This window comes from Nicotiana sylvestris, chromosome 6, assembly GCF_000393655.2.
Source record: "Nicotiana sylvestris chromosome 6, ASM39365v2, whole genome shotgun sequence".
Classification (NCBI taxonomy): domain Eukaryota; kingdom Viridiplantae; phylum Streptophyta; class Magnoliopsida; order Solanales; family Solanaceae; genus Nicotiana; species Nicotiana sylvestris.
In genome coordinates, this window is record NC_091062.1 from 15981986 (window position 1) to 16002778 (window position 20793).

The window sequence follows — 20793 nt, forward strand, 5'->3', positions numbered from 1 at the left end:
ATGAAGCAAAGAGATGAAACAGGAAATAAAGGATAAAGGAGACGCCAGGGCCTGCGGACGCCTGAAGGTCTACCTTGGATCTCCGCGTGGACTGAAGGTAGCCTCTAAACTACCTTAAAACGAAATTCTGTGTTCTGAAGCCTTGAAAATCTCATTTAGAGTCACCTCAATTTGCGTGCGCAGTCCGGGCGTGTAGCCAGAAAGCTTAGATATGAAATTCTGTGAAAAATGATAAAATTTGGTTATAAAGTGAGCTAATTTGACTTTGGTCAACGTTTTGGGTAAACGGACCCGGACCCGTAATTTGATGTCCCCGGAGGGTCCGTAGGAAAATATGGGATTTTGGCGTATGCTCGGAATCGAATTCCGAGGTCCCAAGCCCCAGAAATGAATTTTTAAAGAAAATTGTTTTCTGAAATTGTTTGAGGAAATTTGAAATAAAAATTGATTAGAACAAGTTAGTATCGGGCCCGTATTTTGGTTCCGGTGCCCGGTATAGGTCTTATATGTGATTTAAGATGTTTATGTGAAATTTGATGAAAAACGGATATCATTTGACGTGATTCGGACCTAAATTGCTAAAGTTGATAGTTGATGAAGTTTGAGAAAAATCTTTTGATTTTGACGTTTAATTCATTGTTATTAAGGTTACTTTGGCAATTTGATCGCACAGATAAGTTCGTAAGATGTTGTTGAGTTAGTACGTGTTTTTGGTTAGGATCCCTGAGGGCTCGGTTGTGATTCGGGAAGTTTTGAACTTGTGGAAAAGTTGCAGATTTCTGCTGTTAGTACCTAGGGATTTAACCCTTTGCGTTCGCGTGGTCCCTCTCGCGAACGCGTAAGGCAAAAATCCCAGGTGCCCAAATTTTTCTTTGCGAACGCGAAGGTTGTGACGCAAACGCGAAGCTGACGGGGGAGACCTTTCGCGAACGTGTCCCTCCACTCGCGAACACATAAGGTGCTGGGGAGGGGTCACCAAATTATTCATCGCGAACGCGACCACTGGCACGTGAACGCGTAGGCTTGAGGAGCCAAAGCTCCGCGAACACGAGCCTTTTCACGCGATCGCGAAGGCCTAGCAGGTCTGACTCATCGCGAACGCGATGAGCCTGTCGTGAACGCGTAGAGTAAATTCGCCCAGATAATTTTTAAAATCCAGAACAATAGCCTTACGAGATTATTGCAAAATTTCATAAACCCCTTCTTCTCCAAAGCTCTTAGGCGATTTTTGAAGCCTTTCTTCACCATAACCTTTTGGGTAAGTAATCTTTAACTTGTTTTCTTCATTTTCCATTAACACCCACTAGATTTCTAGGCCTAAAACATGTAATTAAGGGTAGAAATTAGGGATTTGGGTAGAATTAGGGCTTTTTGATTAAGTATGATTTAGACCTCGTTTTGGGGTCGGATTTAAAAACAAATTATATATTCGTGCTCGTGGGTAATTGGGTTTTGGCCCGAACGTCGTGTTTTGACAAAGCGTGCCCGGAGTCGATATTTTTAATTTTTGGGAAGAATGATTAGAACGCTATAATTAAACATTGGAATTGGATTGTTTAGCATTTATTGATGTTATTAAGTCAATCGTGTATAGATACGATTGAGTTGGAGCCAAATTTGAAAGGAAAAGTGGTGTTTGAGGCTTGAGTTGGCTGTGGAAGTTCGAGGTAAGTGTTTGGTCTAACCTTAGCTTGACGGATTAGGAGTTGTGTCCTACTTGCTATTTGCTTCTTGTTGAGTACGACACATAGTCATGGTGATGAGTATCTATACATTGGTGTCGAGCATGACCGTGAGTCTTATATTGTGAATTTTCATGATTTCGTTGTATTATTCATGCCTTGGTGAACATTTCTAATTGTTGTATAAAGTTTGTGGAAAAATTTGTGAACTATGAACATTGAGGAGCGTTGGATAAAGTTGTATAGCAAAATTGTGAAAATATAAGTGACAATTGAACTTTTAGAGCATTGGCTCGAGTTGTGAAATGAGTTGTGAAGTAAAAACTCTAGAGTATTGGCTCGAGTTGTGAAGTGAATTATGAAATAAAAATGAAAGAAAAAGAAAGTGTTACTAAATTGTCCCTTGTCGGGATATTGTTGCTTTGTTGGTTATCTCCCTTGCTAGGATGTTGATATTATTGATGTTGTTCCCTTGCGGGGATTTAATTGTTTAATTGTTGTTCCCTTGCCGAGATTCCTATTATGATTTTGTTTATTCCCTTGCCCCTTTTTGTGATTGTTGTTTGGGTGAGGAAGAGTGTTAAAGCATGAAGGGTGATGCCGTGCATTGTTTGTTATTGTGAGGAAAGAGTGTAAAGTACGAAGGGTGATGCCGTGCTGCACGATGTACCATTCTATGCTGATTTTATTGATTATATGGTGAGTAAAGAGAGTAAAAGAACGAAGGGTGATACCCTGCACATTTTTATTATATGATTGCTTTGGTGAGGACGAGAGTAAAAGCACGAAGGGTGATGCCGTGTATTTGTTGATTTCTGATTCTTTGTTGATATCCGAGTTATGTTGTTTCTTTCATTACTTGTTGTTATTTGATTTTACTTCGAGGTTATAGATTCCCTTACCCTATTTGCCTTGTGATTGTTGTTTGGGTGAGGAAGAGCGTAAAGCACGAAGGGTGATGCCGTGTGTTGTTTTGGTGAGAAAGTGTTAAAGCACGAAGGGTGATGCCGTGTATTGTCTTGGTGAGAGAGAGTAAAAGCACGAAGGGTGATGCCGTGCACTTGTCTTTGATTTCCCTAATTTTATTATTTATAACCGTTTTACGGTTTCTCTACACTAAATTGCTGGCTTCCTGTTGATACTTGTTGTACCCCGTAGCATGATTTCCCCTTCTGTTTTCAATTGAACAGTGGTGATCCTCATACTTATTTGTTGCTTTTCTGTTACTATTTGATGTTTCCCCGCAACATGTTTCCCCCTCCCATACTTGACTGTATGTGACCGTTTCTTTCCGTACTTCTTTTCTGATGTATATAGTTAAATTGTACAGGTTTATTTGGTAATCTGGTCCTAGCCTCGTCACTACTTCGCTGAGGTTAGGCTAGGCACTTACTAACACATGGGGTCGGTTGTGTTGATACTACACTCTACACTCTTTTGTGTAGACCCCAGGGTTGTAGACTTCGGACCGCGGTGGGATTGCTGATTCTTGCTTATCAGGCGACCCGAAGTAGTCCTGCAGGCGTCCGCATGCCTTGGCGTCTTCTTCTACCTACTATTCCTGTTTCATTTCCCTTATATTCTGGAACAGTGTGTTATTATTTCTTCAGACTTTGTATGTAGAAAATCTTAGACCGTCTGTGACACTATGACACCAGATTTTGGGAGGTTGAGACTTAAGTAATTGTAATAGACGTAGAATTCAGATGTTTAATTGTTACCTTTCGCTTAATTATTTAAAGTTCCGTTGTTTTCATGTTATCTCTTTATAAGTGTTAAAAAGAAGTAATTTGATAATGAAGTAAGTAGTTAAGGATTGGGTTGCCTAGCTCTCATTAGTAGGCGCCATCACGACTCCCGAGGGTGAGAAATCTGGGTCGTGACAGGGATCTACACATAGTGTAGAGTGTAGTATCAGCACAACCGACCCCATGTGCTGGTAAGTCCCTAGCCTAACCTCGGCGAAGTAGTGACGAGGCTAGGACCAGACTACCAAATAAACATGTGCAGTTATATAATACACATCGGAAAGTAAAGCAGGAATAAACAAGTAAAGATGGGAGGGGGAAAGCATGCTTCGGGAAATAATAGGTAAAAAGAGAATATCAAGAGAAACATTAAGGAACCAAAATCCAACTACTAACAAGGATAAGGGAAACAAATGAACAATTCACTTTCATTTCACATCTTGTTGCAGGCGTGCAACCCGCTCCCATTTCATATATCTCGTGGCAAGTGTGCCACCCGCTCCTATTTCATTTATCTCGTGGCAGGCATGCCACCCACTCCCATTTCGTTTATCTCGTGGCAGGCGTGCCACCCGCTCCCATTTCATTTATCTCGTGGCAGGCATGCCACCCGCTCCCATTTCATTTGTCTCGTGGCAGGCGTGCCACCAACTCCTATTTTATTTATCTCTTGGAAAGCGTGCGACCCTCTACCATTTTATTTATCTCGTGGCAGGCGTGCCACCCGCTCCCATTTCAAATCAACAACAATCACAAAGAATCCCGGCAAGGGAACAAGAGCAATATAACCACATCCCGACAAGGGAACAATAATATTTCAATAACATGTGGAGTGCAATAATTTACAATGGAGTCATAACAATTACAATACAAGCTCACGATCATGCTTGACACCGACGTATAGATACTCGTCACCATGCCTATACGTCATACTCCACAATTAACACGTAGCAAAATAAGGCACAACTCCTAATCCCTCAAGCTAAGGTTAAACTAAACACTTACCTCAAAGCCACGAGCACAATTCAAGTCTCTACTATCGCTTTACCTCTTGATTCCACCATCAATTTGCTCGTATCTAGCCACAAGTTACTTAATTACATCAATAAATGCTAAATGAATTAGTTCTAATGCAAGAAAATGAGTTTTCTAAAGTTTTACCCAAAAAGTCAAAAATCGCCCCCAGGCCCACAGGGTCAATACCTGAGATTCGAACGAAAACCCGATTACCCATTCCCCCATGAACTCAAATATATAATTTGTTTTGAAATCGGACCTCAAATCGAGGTACAAATCCCCAATTCTTGAAAAACCTAGGTTCTACCCAAAACATCCAATTTTCCCCATTAAAATCATTGATTTTGAGTTGAAATCATGTGAAAAGATGTTAAAGATTGAAGAAAACTAGTTAGAAATCACTTACAATCGATTTGGAAGAAAAGTTGTCTTTGAAAAATCGCCTCTTATGTTTTTGGGGTTTTGAAAAATGAAAAATAACTGAAAATCCCGTTTTAATATACCCCTCTCAAACCCCCTGTGCGGACCACACAAAATCGAGTGCGACCGCACAGCTCTCCATATGGACTGCAGTGACATGCTTTAGTATTTTGGCCATAACTTTCTCTATATATGTCCAAATTGTGATTTCTTTACCTTTCTGGAACTAGACACGAAGGGCTACAACTTTCGCTTTTGAATCATCTCAAAATTCCCTGTAGATAAAATGATATAGGTTTCCGAAGTCGGACCAGTGAACTTGTGTGAACCGCACAAAATCAAGTGCGATCGCACTACCCCCACCGTGGAAATCACTATAACCAATGCGGTCAGCACTAGCGGGTTCAGAGATTTGCACTTGTTTGAACCTGCAACATCCCTGTTTTAAGCCTAAGACATCCCGGAACCTACTCGAAACTCACCCGAGCCCGCAGAACTCCAAACCAAGTGTGCATACTAACTCAAAGACATCTTATGGACCTACTCGTGCGATCACATCATCAAAATAACATGTAAAATCATGAATTAAACGTCAAAACTCAACTTTTTCATCAAGAACTCTCAAAGTTCATAACTCTTCAACCGCCATTTTTACCAAATTTCACAGTTATCTTTCCAATACTATAACAAGTTTGTACCAGGTTCTGGAACCAAAATACGGTCCATATAACAATGGTTTCAAACATTAATTATTTTCTTCATTTCTTAGATAATTCTGTAAAATAATTTCTTTCAAAAATTAATTTCTAAGGCTTGGGACCTCGGAATTCATTTTCGGGCATATGCCCAAGCCCCATATTTTACTACGGACCTCTCGGGATTGTCAGAACACGGATCCGGGTCTGTTTGCTCAAAATATTGACCAAAGTCAACCATAATCAAATTTTAACTCTTGAAATTTCTATTTCTCATATTTTCACATAGAAGGCTTTTCGAAGATAGGTCCGGACCATGCACGTAAATCAAGATGAGGTAAAAAGGAGGTTTTTAGGCCTCAGAACTCTGAATTCACTTGCAACACAAGTGATGACCTTTGGGGTCATCACATTCTCTACCTCTAAAACAACTGTTCGTCCTTGAATTAACATAAGAAGGAAGTACAAGAGTCGGGAAAAAGATGGGGATAATGGCTCCACATATCGGACTCGGACTCCCAAGTCGATGCCTCAGCAGCTGACCTCTCCACTGAACATGAACAGAAGGGAAATTCTTCGACCTCAACTGATGAACTTGCCGGTCCAGAATAGCTACCGGCTCCTCCTTATAGGACAAGTCCTTGTCCAACTAGACAGTGCTGAAATCTAATACGCGGGATGGATCGCCATGATACTTCCGAAGCATGGACACATGAAACACTGGATGCACGGCTGATAAGCTAGGCGGCAACGCAAGTCTGTAAGCCACCTCTCCCACTCGATCAAGAATGTCAAATAGGCTAATAAACCTAGGGCTAAGCTTGCCTTTCTTCCTAAATCTAATCACGCCTTTCATAGGCGACACTCGAAGCAATACCCGCTCACCGACCATGAAAGCCAAATCTAGAACCTTGCGGTCGGCATAGCTCTTTTGCCTGGACTGAGCTGTACGAAGCCTATCCTGAATGATCCTGACCTTGTCCAAGACATCCTGAACTAGATCCGTACCCAATAGCCGAGCCTCTCCCAGCTCAAACCATCCAATAGGAGACTTACACCGCCTATCATATAAAGCCTCATAAGGAGCCATCTAAATACTCGACTGGTAGCTGTTATTGTAGGCAAACTCTGCTAAAGGCAAAAACTGATCCCACAAGCCTCCAAAGTCAATGACACAAGATTAGAGCATATCTTCCAAAATCTAAATGGTCATCTCGGACTGCCCGTCCGTCTGAGGATGAAATGCTGTGCTCAACTCGACCCGTGTGCCCAACTCTCTAGAAATGTGAGGTAAACTACATACTTCGGTCCGAAATGATAGACTCGGGCACACCATGAAGATGAATAATCTCCCGGATATAGATCTCAGCTAACCTCTCGGAAAAATAGGAGACTGCCACAGGAATGAAATACGCTGACTTGGTCAGCCTATCAACAATAACCCACACTGCATCGAACTTCCTCTGAGTCCGTGGGGGTACAACAACGAAGTCCATAGTGATCCGCTCCCACTTCCACTCAGGAATCTCAATCTTTTGGAACAAACCACCAAACCTCTAATGCTCATACGTAACCTGCTAATAATTCAAACACCAAGTGTCACGACCCTAACCCCAAACCGGGTCGTAATGGCGCCTCTCGTGAAGACAAGGCCATCCAGTTCAACCCAACTCAACTTTTAAAGCACTTAATCAACATAAAAATAGTCTAAACATGATTTAAACAATACTAAACAACGGAAATATCGATAACAATGCGGAAAGTCCAACCCGACATAGTCCTAACCGGGGTGTCACAAGTCACGAGCATCTTTAAACCATAATACTAGCATGCTAATGTTATAAACTACTACAAGTGTTTGAAAAGAAACAGAAATGATAGAGAAGTAGAGACACGGGGCTGCGGACGTCAATAGCTACCTCGTAGTCTCCGAAAACCGCCTGGAACTGGAGGAATCAGCACTCGGGAGCGGTACCAGCTACGTCTGAATCTGCACACAGGGTGCAGGGAATAAAGTGAGTACTCCGACACAGTGAGTAACAAATATAAATAATGACTGAAAGTAAGAAATCACGTAAAACACAAGGCATTCCATACTGAAGCAGTAAAATCACTTAAAATAGTAAAACAATGAAAATTCAAGTGAAAATCCCTCTCTCAACAACTAAAACAAGTAATTGATAGGTAAGTAAACAAAAAGAAATTTGCCCCTCGGGCACAATATTAACAAATCCGCCCCTCGGGCAACATCTCAGAACAGTACCAACCCCTCGGGTGCAAATCTCAGAACAATACCAGCCCCTCGGGCTCAATCTCACATCACAATGGGTACCCGAGTTCACTGGGGGTGTACAGACTCCAGGAGGGGCCCCTTACGGCCAAAAGCAATATCAAGCCATCTCGTGGCATCAAATCTAGGCCCTCGGCCTCATATCAATCAAGCCACCTCATGGCATATTTATGTATCTCAAGCCCTCGGCCTCATATCAGTATCAATGCATCCTCACAACTAGGCCCATGGCCTTACCTAGTCCAAAAATATCACAAGCCTCTCGAGCAATAGTAAAATAGTATTTCTCAGCCCAAAACATCATTTAAAATTATTATTTAAATCTCAAAAACTGAGTAAAATGGCTGAGTAGTAAAACAGTAAAAAATACCATGACTGATTCAAGTAATAAGTCAAAACAGTGAGGAAATAGTAATAAAAATCCCCGAATGGTTCAAATAGTTGGCAAAAAACCCAAATATGGCAATCAGCCCAAATCATGATGATAGAAAATATGTTTTAGTCAAATACGCGGTAAAATCATCAATCGGGACAGGCCAAGTCACAATCCCCAAAAGTGCATGGCCCCACGCTCGTCATCAAATATGTGTCTCGGCTCAATATAGCACTATGATGCGCAAATCTGAGGTTTCAAACCCTCAGAGCATCATTTACAATCATTACTCACCTCGAATCGGCTAAATTTCTAACTCGCGATGCCTTTGCCCCTCGTATCGGCCTCTACGCGCATCGAGTCTATCCAAAATCAGAACGAACACGTCACAATATGCTAAGGGAACAAAGCCCAATCGAAAACAATCAACAAAGGGCACAATTCCCAAAATTACCAAAACCCGAGCCCCGGGACCACGTCTTGAAATCGGGTAAAATTTACATTTTCAGAATCCTCATACACTCACGAGTCTTACCATACCAAAATTATTCAATTTTGGTACCATTTGGTCTTTCAAATCATCCTTTGATATTTTAGGAAGATTCCACAAATTTTCTTCCCAAATTTCATCCCAAATCACGAATTAAATGATGAATTCAATGATAAATTTATGTACTCTAACCAAATCTGAGTTAGAATCACTTACCTCTATGAATTTCTTTAAAAACCTTCGAAAAATCGCCAAAATTCGAGTTCTCTAGGTCAAAATATTAAATAAAATCCAAAACCTCATATTTATAGAGTACCCATAGATTTCCACCTCTGTGGACCGCACAAAAACAACTGTGGTCCGCACAAAACCAGTAGGGTCCGCACAAAAATGACTGTGGCCGCACAGGTTTTTATCTGCAATGACATGCTTTAGTATTTTGGTCATACCTTTCATTACAGATGTCCAAATTGCAATATCATTATCTTTCTGGAAACTAGACACGAAGAGCTACAACTTTTGTTTTTGAATCATCTCAAAATTCCTTGTATATCAAAAGATATGAGCTTCCGAAGTAGGACTAGTGAAATGTTCCCACCACGGCCGCACTACATTTTGTGCGGTCCGCACAGCACCTACCGTGGATGCACTTCATTTTGTGCGGACCGCGCTGGTGGGTTATGAGGCTTGCAACCCTTCTGAACCTGCTACAACTATGATTTTTGGCCTAAAACATCCCGGAACCTACCCGGAACCCCTGGAACTTCAAACCAATTGTACCAACACATCCCATGACATCGTTCAAACTTGTTCAAAACTTCGGAACGCTCAAAACAACATCAAAACATCAAATCACCCTCGAATTCAGGCCTAAGAATTCCAAAATTTCTGAATTATGCTTTTGATCAAAAAGTCTATCAAATCTCGTCCGAATGACCGGAAATTTTGCACACACATCACAAATGACACAACAGACCTTCTCCCATTTCCAGGATCCTATTCCGACCCCGATATCAAAATCTCACCTATCAACCGGAAAACGCCAAAATTTCAATTTCGCCAATTCAAGCCTAAACCTTCCATGGACTTCCAAAATGCATTCCGATCACGCTCCTAAGTCCCAAATCACCTAACTGAGCTAACCAAACAATAAAAATTCCAATCCGAGATCAAATACACACAAGTCAATCTTGGTCAAACATTTCAAATTTTAAACTTTCAACTAAGACTGTTCTTCCAAATTTATTCTAATTAACCTGAAACCCAACACCAATGATTTACATAAGTCATAATACACCACACGGGGAAAGTCATGCCCGAGAACTGGCAAGCGAAGTACAAAAGCTCAAAACGACCGGTTGGGTCGTTACATCCTCCCCCACTTAAATACATGTTCGTTCTTGAATGTGAACAGAGTTGTTCCAGAAGCCAACCAATTGCTGAATAACCTTACCATGCATATACCTGGGGGTGATCCCATGTCACCCTATCTCATACAGGTCTGATAAAACAATGCAACTAAAATTACACAATCCAACCTAGCCCATAAACCTTAGAACCCCATTTCCACTTCTGAAATCATCCACATGATCAGATCTCACATCTATATTTAGAATAAGCCCAAACCAGCTGTAATAACCCATACCTGCAACCTCAGGTGCAATTACATGATAAACCACGTAACTCAAATGCTCGTAACGATAACTTCTATTCACAGCAGCTACCCATAACAACCGAATACCGATAGAAAACCTCTTATCAACTAAAGTCTTATTCCAACACTTTCATATACTGTCAACGATAAATGAAACACACAATAAGCCATAACCATTTCTCAGATCAACTCTGGTGACATGACACCTCAATATAGGCCTAAGCCATAACTTGCATAATACATGCACCAATAAGCAACGGTCCGAACATACTCAAATCATGAAAATTACTCAAATGAAAGAGCTCTACCTCAAGCTCACTAGTAACACCACAACACAAGGCTAAGAACCCGTCTCACATCATAGGAACAGAACATACTAATCTAACCTGCAAGGTCATACCTCCACATATATTCGCCACAATGCGCGACCTTATCCAATTACTGCTCCACATGGAACACCTCAAGTCACTCTGCTCGAAATTGACGACCACGCGTAATTGATGTCTAGAATCAAAGTAAATCATCATAACCACGGTAAGGCAAGTACATAACAGCGCAAAACCCGAAAGGGCTTAACAGATGCACTATCCACCAAGCAATATCCAATACTCCTCCCGCTTGAATCCTGCTAAGAGACCCCAATAACACCGCACCACATGTGTCGATTACCAACAAATACTAATGCCTCGCAACATGGAAAGGTAACTCATAGGCCTCACCGGATTACTAATAAGCTCAATAATCAATGAATCAACACCTCTCTCAATAATACAATTCGGAGCCAACCAAGCTGACTTTAGTTAGAACACGCATCCACATTGGCCTGCCAACGAACTCCTTATCAAGGTGAAGCTACTCCTTCCACCCCTTTAACTATCGGTGCCATACGATACGGTGCCCGGTATCAAATCAATACTGAAATCAACAACCCTGGCCGACGACATACCCGACCATAAGAAACACATCCGAAAATTCCCTCATCACCGGAACTGAATCAATGGTAAAAGCCCTTACACTGTTATCCATCACAAAAGCCCCAATAAGAAAGACAATCCTTCCCAGCCGTCCGCTGGGTCTTCAAAATATAAAACCACTCCACTAGGGCATAATCCTACGGACCTCGCCACTTAATCTGTGACATTTCTGACATAGCCAACAGTGTCGCCTTAGCACAATAGTCCGGAATGACACAACACGGAGACAACCAGTCTAAACCTATATCCCATCCAAAATTTAACATGCCAAGCACAAAAGATCCGCTCGTGTCTCTAAACCCCGATAGTGATTAAACAGTGTCGATACACATGACTCACAACCACAACATAGCCTGAATGTGAGAACTTCCATGTCTCCAAATCCATATGGCACATGAATCAACATACTTGATCCCAATTCCGCCATCCGAATGCATACCGCACCTCAAATACTTAGTCATTCCACGAAATATACTCTAAAATTCCTTTGTGTCACCAAGCAAACTCGAATATCAGTAGTCGATCTAACAAGAAAGTGCCGCCGTTCTACCGAAGTACCACAACTTAATCACATTTCCTTTTCTGAAACATATACCCTTGTGAAATCACTCCCATTTAGCAATACCATTTCCTTAATCATCTGGAGATAATCCCCCTAATCATCTGAAGCTCATTTCTCTAATCATCTAAAACTACCCGTGCTGCCTGATAACTAGGGATTTTGATATGTTTCATGCTCCTTCTTGCTTACGCTTTGATTATAAATTCTTACAAAATAGTCCCAAAAAGGCTCATAAGTTGTACTTGATTGCAGGTTTGATCAACAAAGTGACGAGACGTCAAAGATCGACTCAAAAGGAGTGAAACCTGCACAAGTACCAAAGACAAGACAACTCAAAACAAACATGCCTAGTGCGGCCACACTACACTTTGTGCGGTACGCACTAGGGAGATTCAGAGAGTTGGATTTGAAGGCATCAAAGCAGTGCGGCCGCAGTACATATTGTGCGGTCCGCACTGAAGACATCGCGGCCGCAGTACATATTGTGTGGTCCGCACTGAAGACTTCGCGACCGCACTACCATTTTATGCGGTCCGCGGAAGCAAACTTCAGAGAGATGTCAAGTGCCAAGGTTCAAGCCTGGGTTCAGAGAGTTTAAATTTTAGAGTCTAGAGCCTAGTGCGGCCGCACACTATTTTGTGCAGTCCGTACTAACCCCGCAGGGGCATTTTTGTCTAGTTTTTCCAGATTAGTATAAATAGAACACTTTCATTTTTAGGTATCCGCTATTTTCTAAACTGAGATGCGCTCATGAGAAGAACATCTGTAGCCATTTTGGGAATTTTTACTTAGTTTTTATCATTGAATTTTTGTATTTACCTTAGCAATTAATTAATATGTCTTTATCTTCATCTATTTCTCTGTTTTTCTCTTCAAGCATGAGTAGCTAGACCCATTATCTAGGGTTGTGGCTCAACCCTAGTGTGGGTAATTGATGGGTATTATGATTTAGGGCTATATTGACTATGTGTGTTTGTTATTTGGGTCAATTTTATGGTTAATTTATGAACTGATGGTTGCAAACACTGGTTTGTGCTAAGTTGACTTGGCTCTTCTTGAGAAAGAGAGCCTAAGTCTCCAAAATTGACCTAACAAGGAATTAGGATGAACTCAAGAGAATTGATAGTCCCAATTAAAGGGTTAAACCTCGAGAGAGTAATTACCCGACTTGAACCCTAGTTGCTTAAGCAAATTTGCCTATCCATTTGGTCTTGAGAAAGTCAATTGGGCAAAATTACTCTCTCTATCGAGAGGTGTTAGAGTGGGTAAAATCGTGCAGCGGTTATAGCATATTTCCCCAATCATGTGAACCGTGCCTTATAAGCAATTACCCGTCCATTGGCCACCTAGGAGGATGCCACTACCCTAGTGCCTTTTTATCCTTTAGATATAAATTTTAGCAATTCTCGTTTAGCATAATCTAGTTGGAATTATAATTAGTAGTTGATAATAGTAGCTTATTAAAGAAAAACCCAAAAATGATTGGAAGTGATATTTGGAACAACTACACAATCCCAATCTAAATAGATACTCGACTCCATTCCTAACTCCTTGTGAAAATCGATCCCGACCCACAAATCGAGTAAAAGCTATTGCGACCCTCTCTTCCTACTTTTTACTAGTGCGGAGTAGGTAGTGATCAACTTTTTGGCGCCGTTGCTGGGGAACTAACGGTTTTGGCTATCTATTTAGTTAGTTTTGTGTATTGTTAGTCTTTCCTTCTTTGTTACTTACTTGTTTGTGTTATTACTCAGGTACCAACACGGCATAAACAATGCGAATGACCCTCTTGGAAATGTGATAGCGGGGGAGGAGGTAGATGATCTTGAGCAAGATAAGGTGCCTCTTGCACCTCAAGGTAAACGGAGAGGCCGAAATGCCAATGCTAATCCAAATGACAATATTATAGACCCTCCCCCGGTTCCCCCAAGAGTGGCTCCCAAAGTATTACCGAACCAAGGCTACGCAAGTGCTATTGTCCCACCACGAATCCGAACGGGTAACTTTCAGATAACCAATGTAATGTTGGCCTTACTTGAGCAGCGTGAGTACTTCACGGGCGCTGCAAATTAAAATGCCTAAAAACATCTCAAGGGGTTCCTATATATATGCTGGGGGAGAAAACAGATGAATGTGTCCGAGGATGTATTGAGATTGCGACTTTTCCAGTTCTCACTTCGGGGGAAGGCATTAGATTGGCTCTAGAGACTCCCCAACCATTTCACAACTTGGGATGAGTTGGCGGATAAGTTTATTGCCAAATTATTCTCACCGAATCATATGGCGGCACTTCAGGATGAAATATTGGCCTTCAAGCAAGAGCTAACAGAACCTTTGCATGAAATTTGGGAGCGGTATAGGACGATGGTGAAGGAATGACCAAATAATGATATGACCGAGGTCATGATCCAACAAACCTTCTACCGGGGCATAAATACTACAAATCAATGCATTGTGAACCAATTGACCGGGGACAATTTTATGAAGCTTTCTTATGATGAGGCATGTGAAGTACTTGATGAAATGGCAGACATTTCTTCAGCATGGCAGAGTAGAGCAAATGTACCTTAAGGTGACCCTACGGTTATCCATTTCCACAAGGAATTACATGATCATGGGCAAGCGATAGCTGAGCTTACTACTACTATGAACCAACTGGCTAAGGCGCAGTTGCAACAAGTTCATAATCCTCGCCAAGTGAATGCCATGGATGGTGTTAGTATGCTTGTCAACAAGAGAAGGCAAATGAGGCAACAAAATCAAGGAAATTCTGAGTAATTTGTTGATGAATATGATGGGTATCAAAATAATGGTTATGATGACCAAAGTGAAGAGGTATAATATGTTAACAACTATCAAGGCAATAGAGGCAACTCTTCAAACCAACAATGGCGACCCCAAGGAAATTGGGGCAATCAACAATAAGGTGGTGGCAATTGGAACAACAACAACCAAAACAACAATTGGGGTAATCAAAAAAACAACCCATGCAATTGGGATGGAAATAACAACAATTGGGGCAACAACAAAAATCAAGGCGGGTCGAACAACAATGGAAACTAAGGCAACCGAGGGCAAGGCTTTCAAAGGCCCCCAATGTACCAACAACCAAACAATCCACCCCCTTTCCCTTCTCAAGGTCCTAGTTCTTCTAGTAATGATATGGGTAGAATTGAAATGATGTTCGAGCAGATGATGAAGAGGAATGCGGATTCCGATGCATAATTAGCTTCTCACAACGCCTCTATCCGAAACTTGGAGGTGCAATTAGGCCAAATCTCTTAGTCATGGAATACTCGCCCGAAGGGTGCTCTACCAAGTAGTACGGTAGTGAACCCAAAGGGTGGGAAAATCATGTTATGGTGGTCACAACAAGAAGTGGGAGAGGCGCTGATGTGAATGCCTCTAAGCAAAAGCAAGTCATGGATGATGATGTTGAGTTTGAAGATGATAAAGTCCCTTTGGTAGTTGAAGATGTGGTTGATGAAAATGTAAAGAATGAAGTGAGGATTGATATTCAAGAAGTCGAGATGGAAACCCAAAATGACGTGAACCTGTCTAGGGAACACATAATTGACATGCCGGAGCCGGTTGTGCCAAAAGCCAAGGCTCATTTGCCAAGGCCACCTCCACCTTATCCTCAAAGGCTCGTGAAGCAGAAGAATGATAATCAGTTTAAAAAGTTCATTGACATGATGAAGAGCTTATCTATTAATGTGCCTTTGGTGAAGGCACTTGAATAAATGTCGAGTTATGCAAAATTCATGAAAGACTTGGTTACAAAGAAGCGTTCTATGGATTGTAAAACTATAAAGATGACTCACCAAGTTAGTGCTATAGTGCATTCAATGGCCCCTAAGCTTGAAGATCCTTGTGCTTTCACCATTCCTTGAACCATTAGGAGTGCGGATTTTTCCAAGGCTCTATGTGACTTGGGAGCTAGTATCAATGTAATGCCCTACTCGGTTTTCAAAACTTTGGGTATCGGGCAACCTAGGCCAACCTCAATGATATTTCAAATGGCGGATCGATCGATGAAGCAACCTTTGGGCATTATTGATAACGTGCTTGTCCAGGTGGACAAATTCATTTTGCCGGCCAACTTTGTCATTTTGGATTGTGAAGTGGACTATGAGTTTCCTATTATCTTGGACAGACCTTTCCTTGCAATGGGGAAGGAATTGGTTGATGTTGAAGTGGGTGAGCTCACTTTCCGAGTGGGAGATGAAAAGGTCATTTTCCATTTTTGAAAATCTATGAAACAACCCAACAGAACCAAGGTGTGCTCATTTATAGACCTTGTCATAGCTGTGATTGTGGATGATACCAGTTCTATGATCAACGTGGAGGATCCTCTTGAGGTTGTGCTATTAAATATGGATGTCAATGATGATGTAAGTAGAGTGGAGTGCTTGAATGCCTTACATGGGATGGACTCTTATTCTTATGAGCCTAGAAACTTGTCTTTGGATCTTGAAAACCGGAAAACTCCACCAACTAAACCATCAATTGAGGAGCCACCGGTGTTGGAGTTGAAACCACTTCCTCCACACCTCAGGTATGAATTCTTGGGCTCAAACTCTACTTTACCAGTTATTCATTCTTCTTGCCTCACTAACATGCAGGTTGAGGCCACTTTGGCGGTGCTTCAAAAGTGAAAAAGGGCAATTGGATGGACTTTAGCTGACATTCGGGGAATAAGCCCCGCATTCTTTATGCACAGAATTATCTTGGAGGATGATACAAAGCCTTCCTTGGAGCATCAAAGAAGATTGAATGAGGCTATGCAAGAAGTGGTGAAGAAAGAGGTGATCAAATGGTTAGATGAAGGGGTTGTGCACCCCATTTCTGATAGCTCATGGACTTCTCCGGTGCAATGTGTACCGAAGAAGGGTGGTATGGTTGTGGTGACCAATGACAACAATGAAATTATTCCTACTCGGATAGTCATAGGTTCGAGGGTTTTCATGGACTACCGGAAGCTAAACAAGGTGACCCGAAAAGACCATTTCCCATTGCCATTCCTTGACCAAATGCTTGATCGTCTCGCGGGACGTGTTTTTATTGCTTTTTGGATGGGTACTCAGGGTATAATCAAATCTCAATTTCCCTACAGAGCCAAGAGAAGACCACTTTTACTTGTCCGTATGGAACCTTCGCTTTCCCTCAGATGCCGTTTGGATTGTGTAATGCTCCGACAACATTCCAAAGATGCATGATGGCTATTTTCACTGACATGCTGGAAGATATATTGGAGGTCTTCATGGATGATTTCAGCGTGGTTGGTGATTCCCTTGAAGAATGTTTGAGAAATTTCGATAGAGTATTGGCCCGATGTGAAGATACAAACCTTGTACTCAATTTGGAAAAATGCCATTTCATGGTTGAAGTGGGTAAAGTGTTGGGTCACAAAATCTCAAAGCATGGAATTGAAGTTGACAAAGCTAAGATAGAGGTGATTTCTAGGCTTCCTGCCCCCCATTTCTGTCAAAGGGGTGAAGAGTTTTCTTGGGCACGTGGGTTTTTACCGAAGGTTTATAAAAGATTTTTCAAAGTGGTACACCTCTTGTGCAAGATACTAGAAAAGGATGCAAAGTTTGTGTTCGATGAGGGATGTATGCAAGCATTTGAGCTTTTCAAGCTTAAGCTGACCACTACCTCTATCATTACTGCATCATTTCCTTTCGAGCTCATATGTGACGCAAGTGACATTGCGGTTGGGGATATTTTGGGTCAAAGGGTTAACAATATGTTTCATCCGGTGTACTATGCAAGCAAGACCATGAATAAGGATCAAAGGAACTATACAGTCACCGAGAAAGAGTTGTTGGCTATAGTGTTTGCAATGGAAAAGTTTTAACCATATCTTATGGGGGCCAAAGTTATAGTGCACACTGATCATGCCGCCCTTAGGTATTTGATAACAAAGAAAGACTCCAAGGCAAGATTGATGAGATGGGTGTTACTACTTCAAGAGTTTGATCTAGAAATTGTGGACTGGAAAGGTAGTGAGAATCAAGTGGCGGACCACTTGTCCCGTTTGGAGGAGGAGGGGAGGCCTGGTGATGGCCTTGAGATCAATGATTCATTTGCCAACGAACAACTCCTTGCGGTGTTAATGAATGATATGGCATGGTTTGCCGATGTTGCCAATTACCTTGTGACTGGAGTAATCCCGTGTGAGCTCTCTTCTAACCAAAAGAAGAAGCTCAAGCGAGATAGTTTGGATTTCTATTGGGATGGGCCATACTTGTTCAAGATTTACACGGACGGTGTGATTCGTAGATGTGTCCCGGAGGAAGAACAATTGAGTATCTTAGAGGCTTACCATTCTTCACCCTATGATGGCCATCATGGTGGGGTGAGGACCGCCTCAAAAGTTCTTAGTTGTGTATTATATTGGCCCACCTTGTTCAAAGATGCGAGTGATTTTGTGAAGAGGTGTGCCGATTACCAAAGAGCTTGCGAAATTTCAAAAAGGGATAAGATGCCTCTCAATACCATTCTTGAAGTGGATATCTTTGATGTTTGGGGCATCGATTTCATGGGTCCATTTGTTAGCTCTTGTGGGAATACTTACATTCTCGTGACGGTTGACTATGCCTCAAAATAGGTTGAAGCCGTGTCTTTTCCTAACAATGAATACCGGAGTATTGTTGCATTTCTTAAAAAGAGCATCTTCACAAGGTTTGGCACTCTTTGTGCGATTATTAGTGATGAGGGGTCTCACTTTTGCAATAAAACTTTCGACACATTGCTTTCCAAGTACGGTGTCAATCATAAGGTTTCAACCCCTTATCATCCTCAAGCTAGTGGTATAGTGGAAGTCTCCAACAGAGAAATCAAAAGTATCTTGTCAAAGATGGTCAATGCAAATAGGACCGATTGGTCGAAGAAGTTGGATGACGCTCTATGGGCTTATCAGACGGCTTACAAAACTCCGATTGGGATGTCTCCGCATTGGTTGGTGTTTGGGATAGCATGCCATCTTCCGGTTGAGTTAGAGCACAAGGCCATGTGGGCTTTGAGGAAGTTAATTCTTGAATGGGATGTTGCAGCTAATCTTTGTATTGAACAACTCAATGAACTCGATGAATTTAGAATCCATGCCTACTCCAGTTCGTCCTTGTATAAGGACATGATAAAGTACCTTCATGACAAATATGCTCGTGGAAAGGAGTTTAACGTAGGTGATTTGGTTCTCTTGTTCAACTTTCGGTTACGTCTGTTTCCGGGAAAGCTCAAATCCAAATGGAGTGGACCGTTTGAAGTTATGTTTGTGACCCCTTTTGGTGCTCTTGATTTGTAAAACAAAAATGGTGAAGTCTTCGTAGTTAATGGGTACCGAGTCAAGCATTATCTTGGAAAGTTTTATGACAACCACGTGGTGGCGCTCCTTCATCTCAAGTGATGTGGTGGTAACATGCGTCGTGTCGCAACGTTAAATCAGGCGCTTCTTAGGAGGCAACCCATGTGTTTTTATTCTTGTTTTATTTGATTTTCTTTGTAGTATAAGATTGATTTTTAGGCTAACTGGTTGTGAGATGTTGCAGGGATTGTGTTGAGGCAATGCAAGACATAGTAAGAAAATTTTTAGTCTCTAAAGTTTCCAGTGCGGCCACACTACACTCTGTGTGGTCTGCACTGGTGAAGGCCAAAGTGATACCTCTCTGTAGTTGGTAACTGCGGCCTCACTACACTTTGTGCGGTATGCAGTGGACCACTGCGGCCGCGATCTATTTTGTGTGGACCGCAATGGGATACTAGGCCAAGCTTGATCATAACAGCCCAATGCGGACCGCGGTCCATTTTGTACGGTCCGCACTGGTAGGTGAGGCTGGGCGCCAGGGGCTTTTCTATAAATAGACCCTGGGGGGCCCTTTTTTACTCTTTTTGCAAAAAATTGAATCTCAGAGCATATTATTACTGTTCACTCCCTGATATTGATTGTGAAAACTTGCTTTGCATTGATTAACTTCACTCCACCTCATAATCTGGTAACATTACACTCATCTCTTCCATGTTTAATTTTGTAATTTTGTTCTGTTTTCATTTTCCTTTTCATAGCTTATACTTTTTATTCTTCCTCCCATAATTAGTTCTACTCTTGGGTTAGATTAGTTTGAAGGTTGATTTCTGTGGACTTAGTAGTTTTATGGACTGGGTAAATCGTTTAGGGACAATAATTTAGTGGAAAATTGGACTTTAAGGTAAATCTAAGAACCCTAACTTAGTCCCACTTTTGGGCACGTTGTGCGGACTGCGGTCATTTTTATGCGGTCCGCGGTTCCCTAGTATGGTCCGCAGTACCACTTTGTGCAGACCACACTGATGATCTTGTGTCAAGGTGACCCTTGCCTAGTGCGGCCGCACTACATTTTGTGCGGTCCGTACTGGCCCAGTACGGCTGCGGTACCATTTCGTATGGACCGTACTGGTTAGATTCAGAGGAAGGGTAGTTTGAACCCCTTCATTGTGCAGACCGTGGTCGTTATTGTGCGGTCTATGATGGTCCCTCTACGGCCGCACTCCATTTTGTGTGGTCCGCACTGTGCTGTTTCTGCAACCTAGCTGCAACTTTTCAATTCTGTCTACAATTCTTTCTGTAGAAATATTGCTCACTGTGTTTGAAGATAATGGTTGAACAAAGAGGAAAAGGCTCCAAACAACCCGACAGAGGTGATTCCTCCCAGGAAGGGAAGCAGAGATTGGTTAAACTCACTCCCCAGGCTCGTCAAAACATAAAAAAGATGAGAAAGGCAATTAAGGCAGCTGATAGAGCCTGTGATCAGACGGGGAGTGAGTATCTGCCCTCCCAAGATATCTCTTCAGACTCAGCACCAACACATTTCTACTCAAGTTTCAGATTGACAGATGACACTCCTCCA

General features: G+C 41.9%; 1 pseudogene; it reads left to right on the top strand.

Moving 5' to 3' along the window:
* The window catches only part of LOC104214194 (3-hydroxyisobutyryl-CoA hydrolase-like protein 5), a 51302-nt pseudogene that overhangs the window by 5187 nt on the left and 25322 nt on the right, over positions 1-20793 (top strand).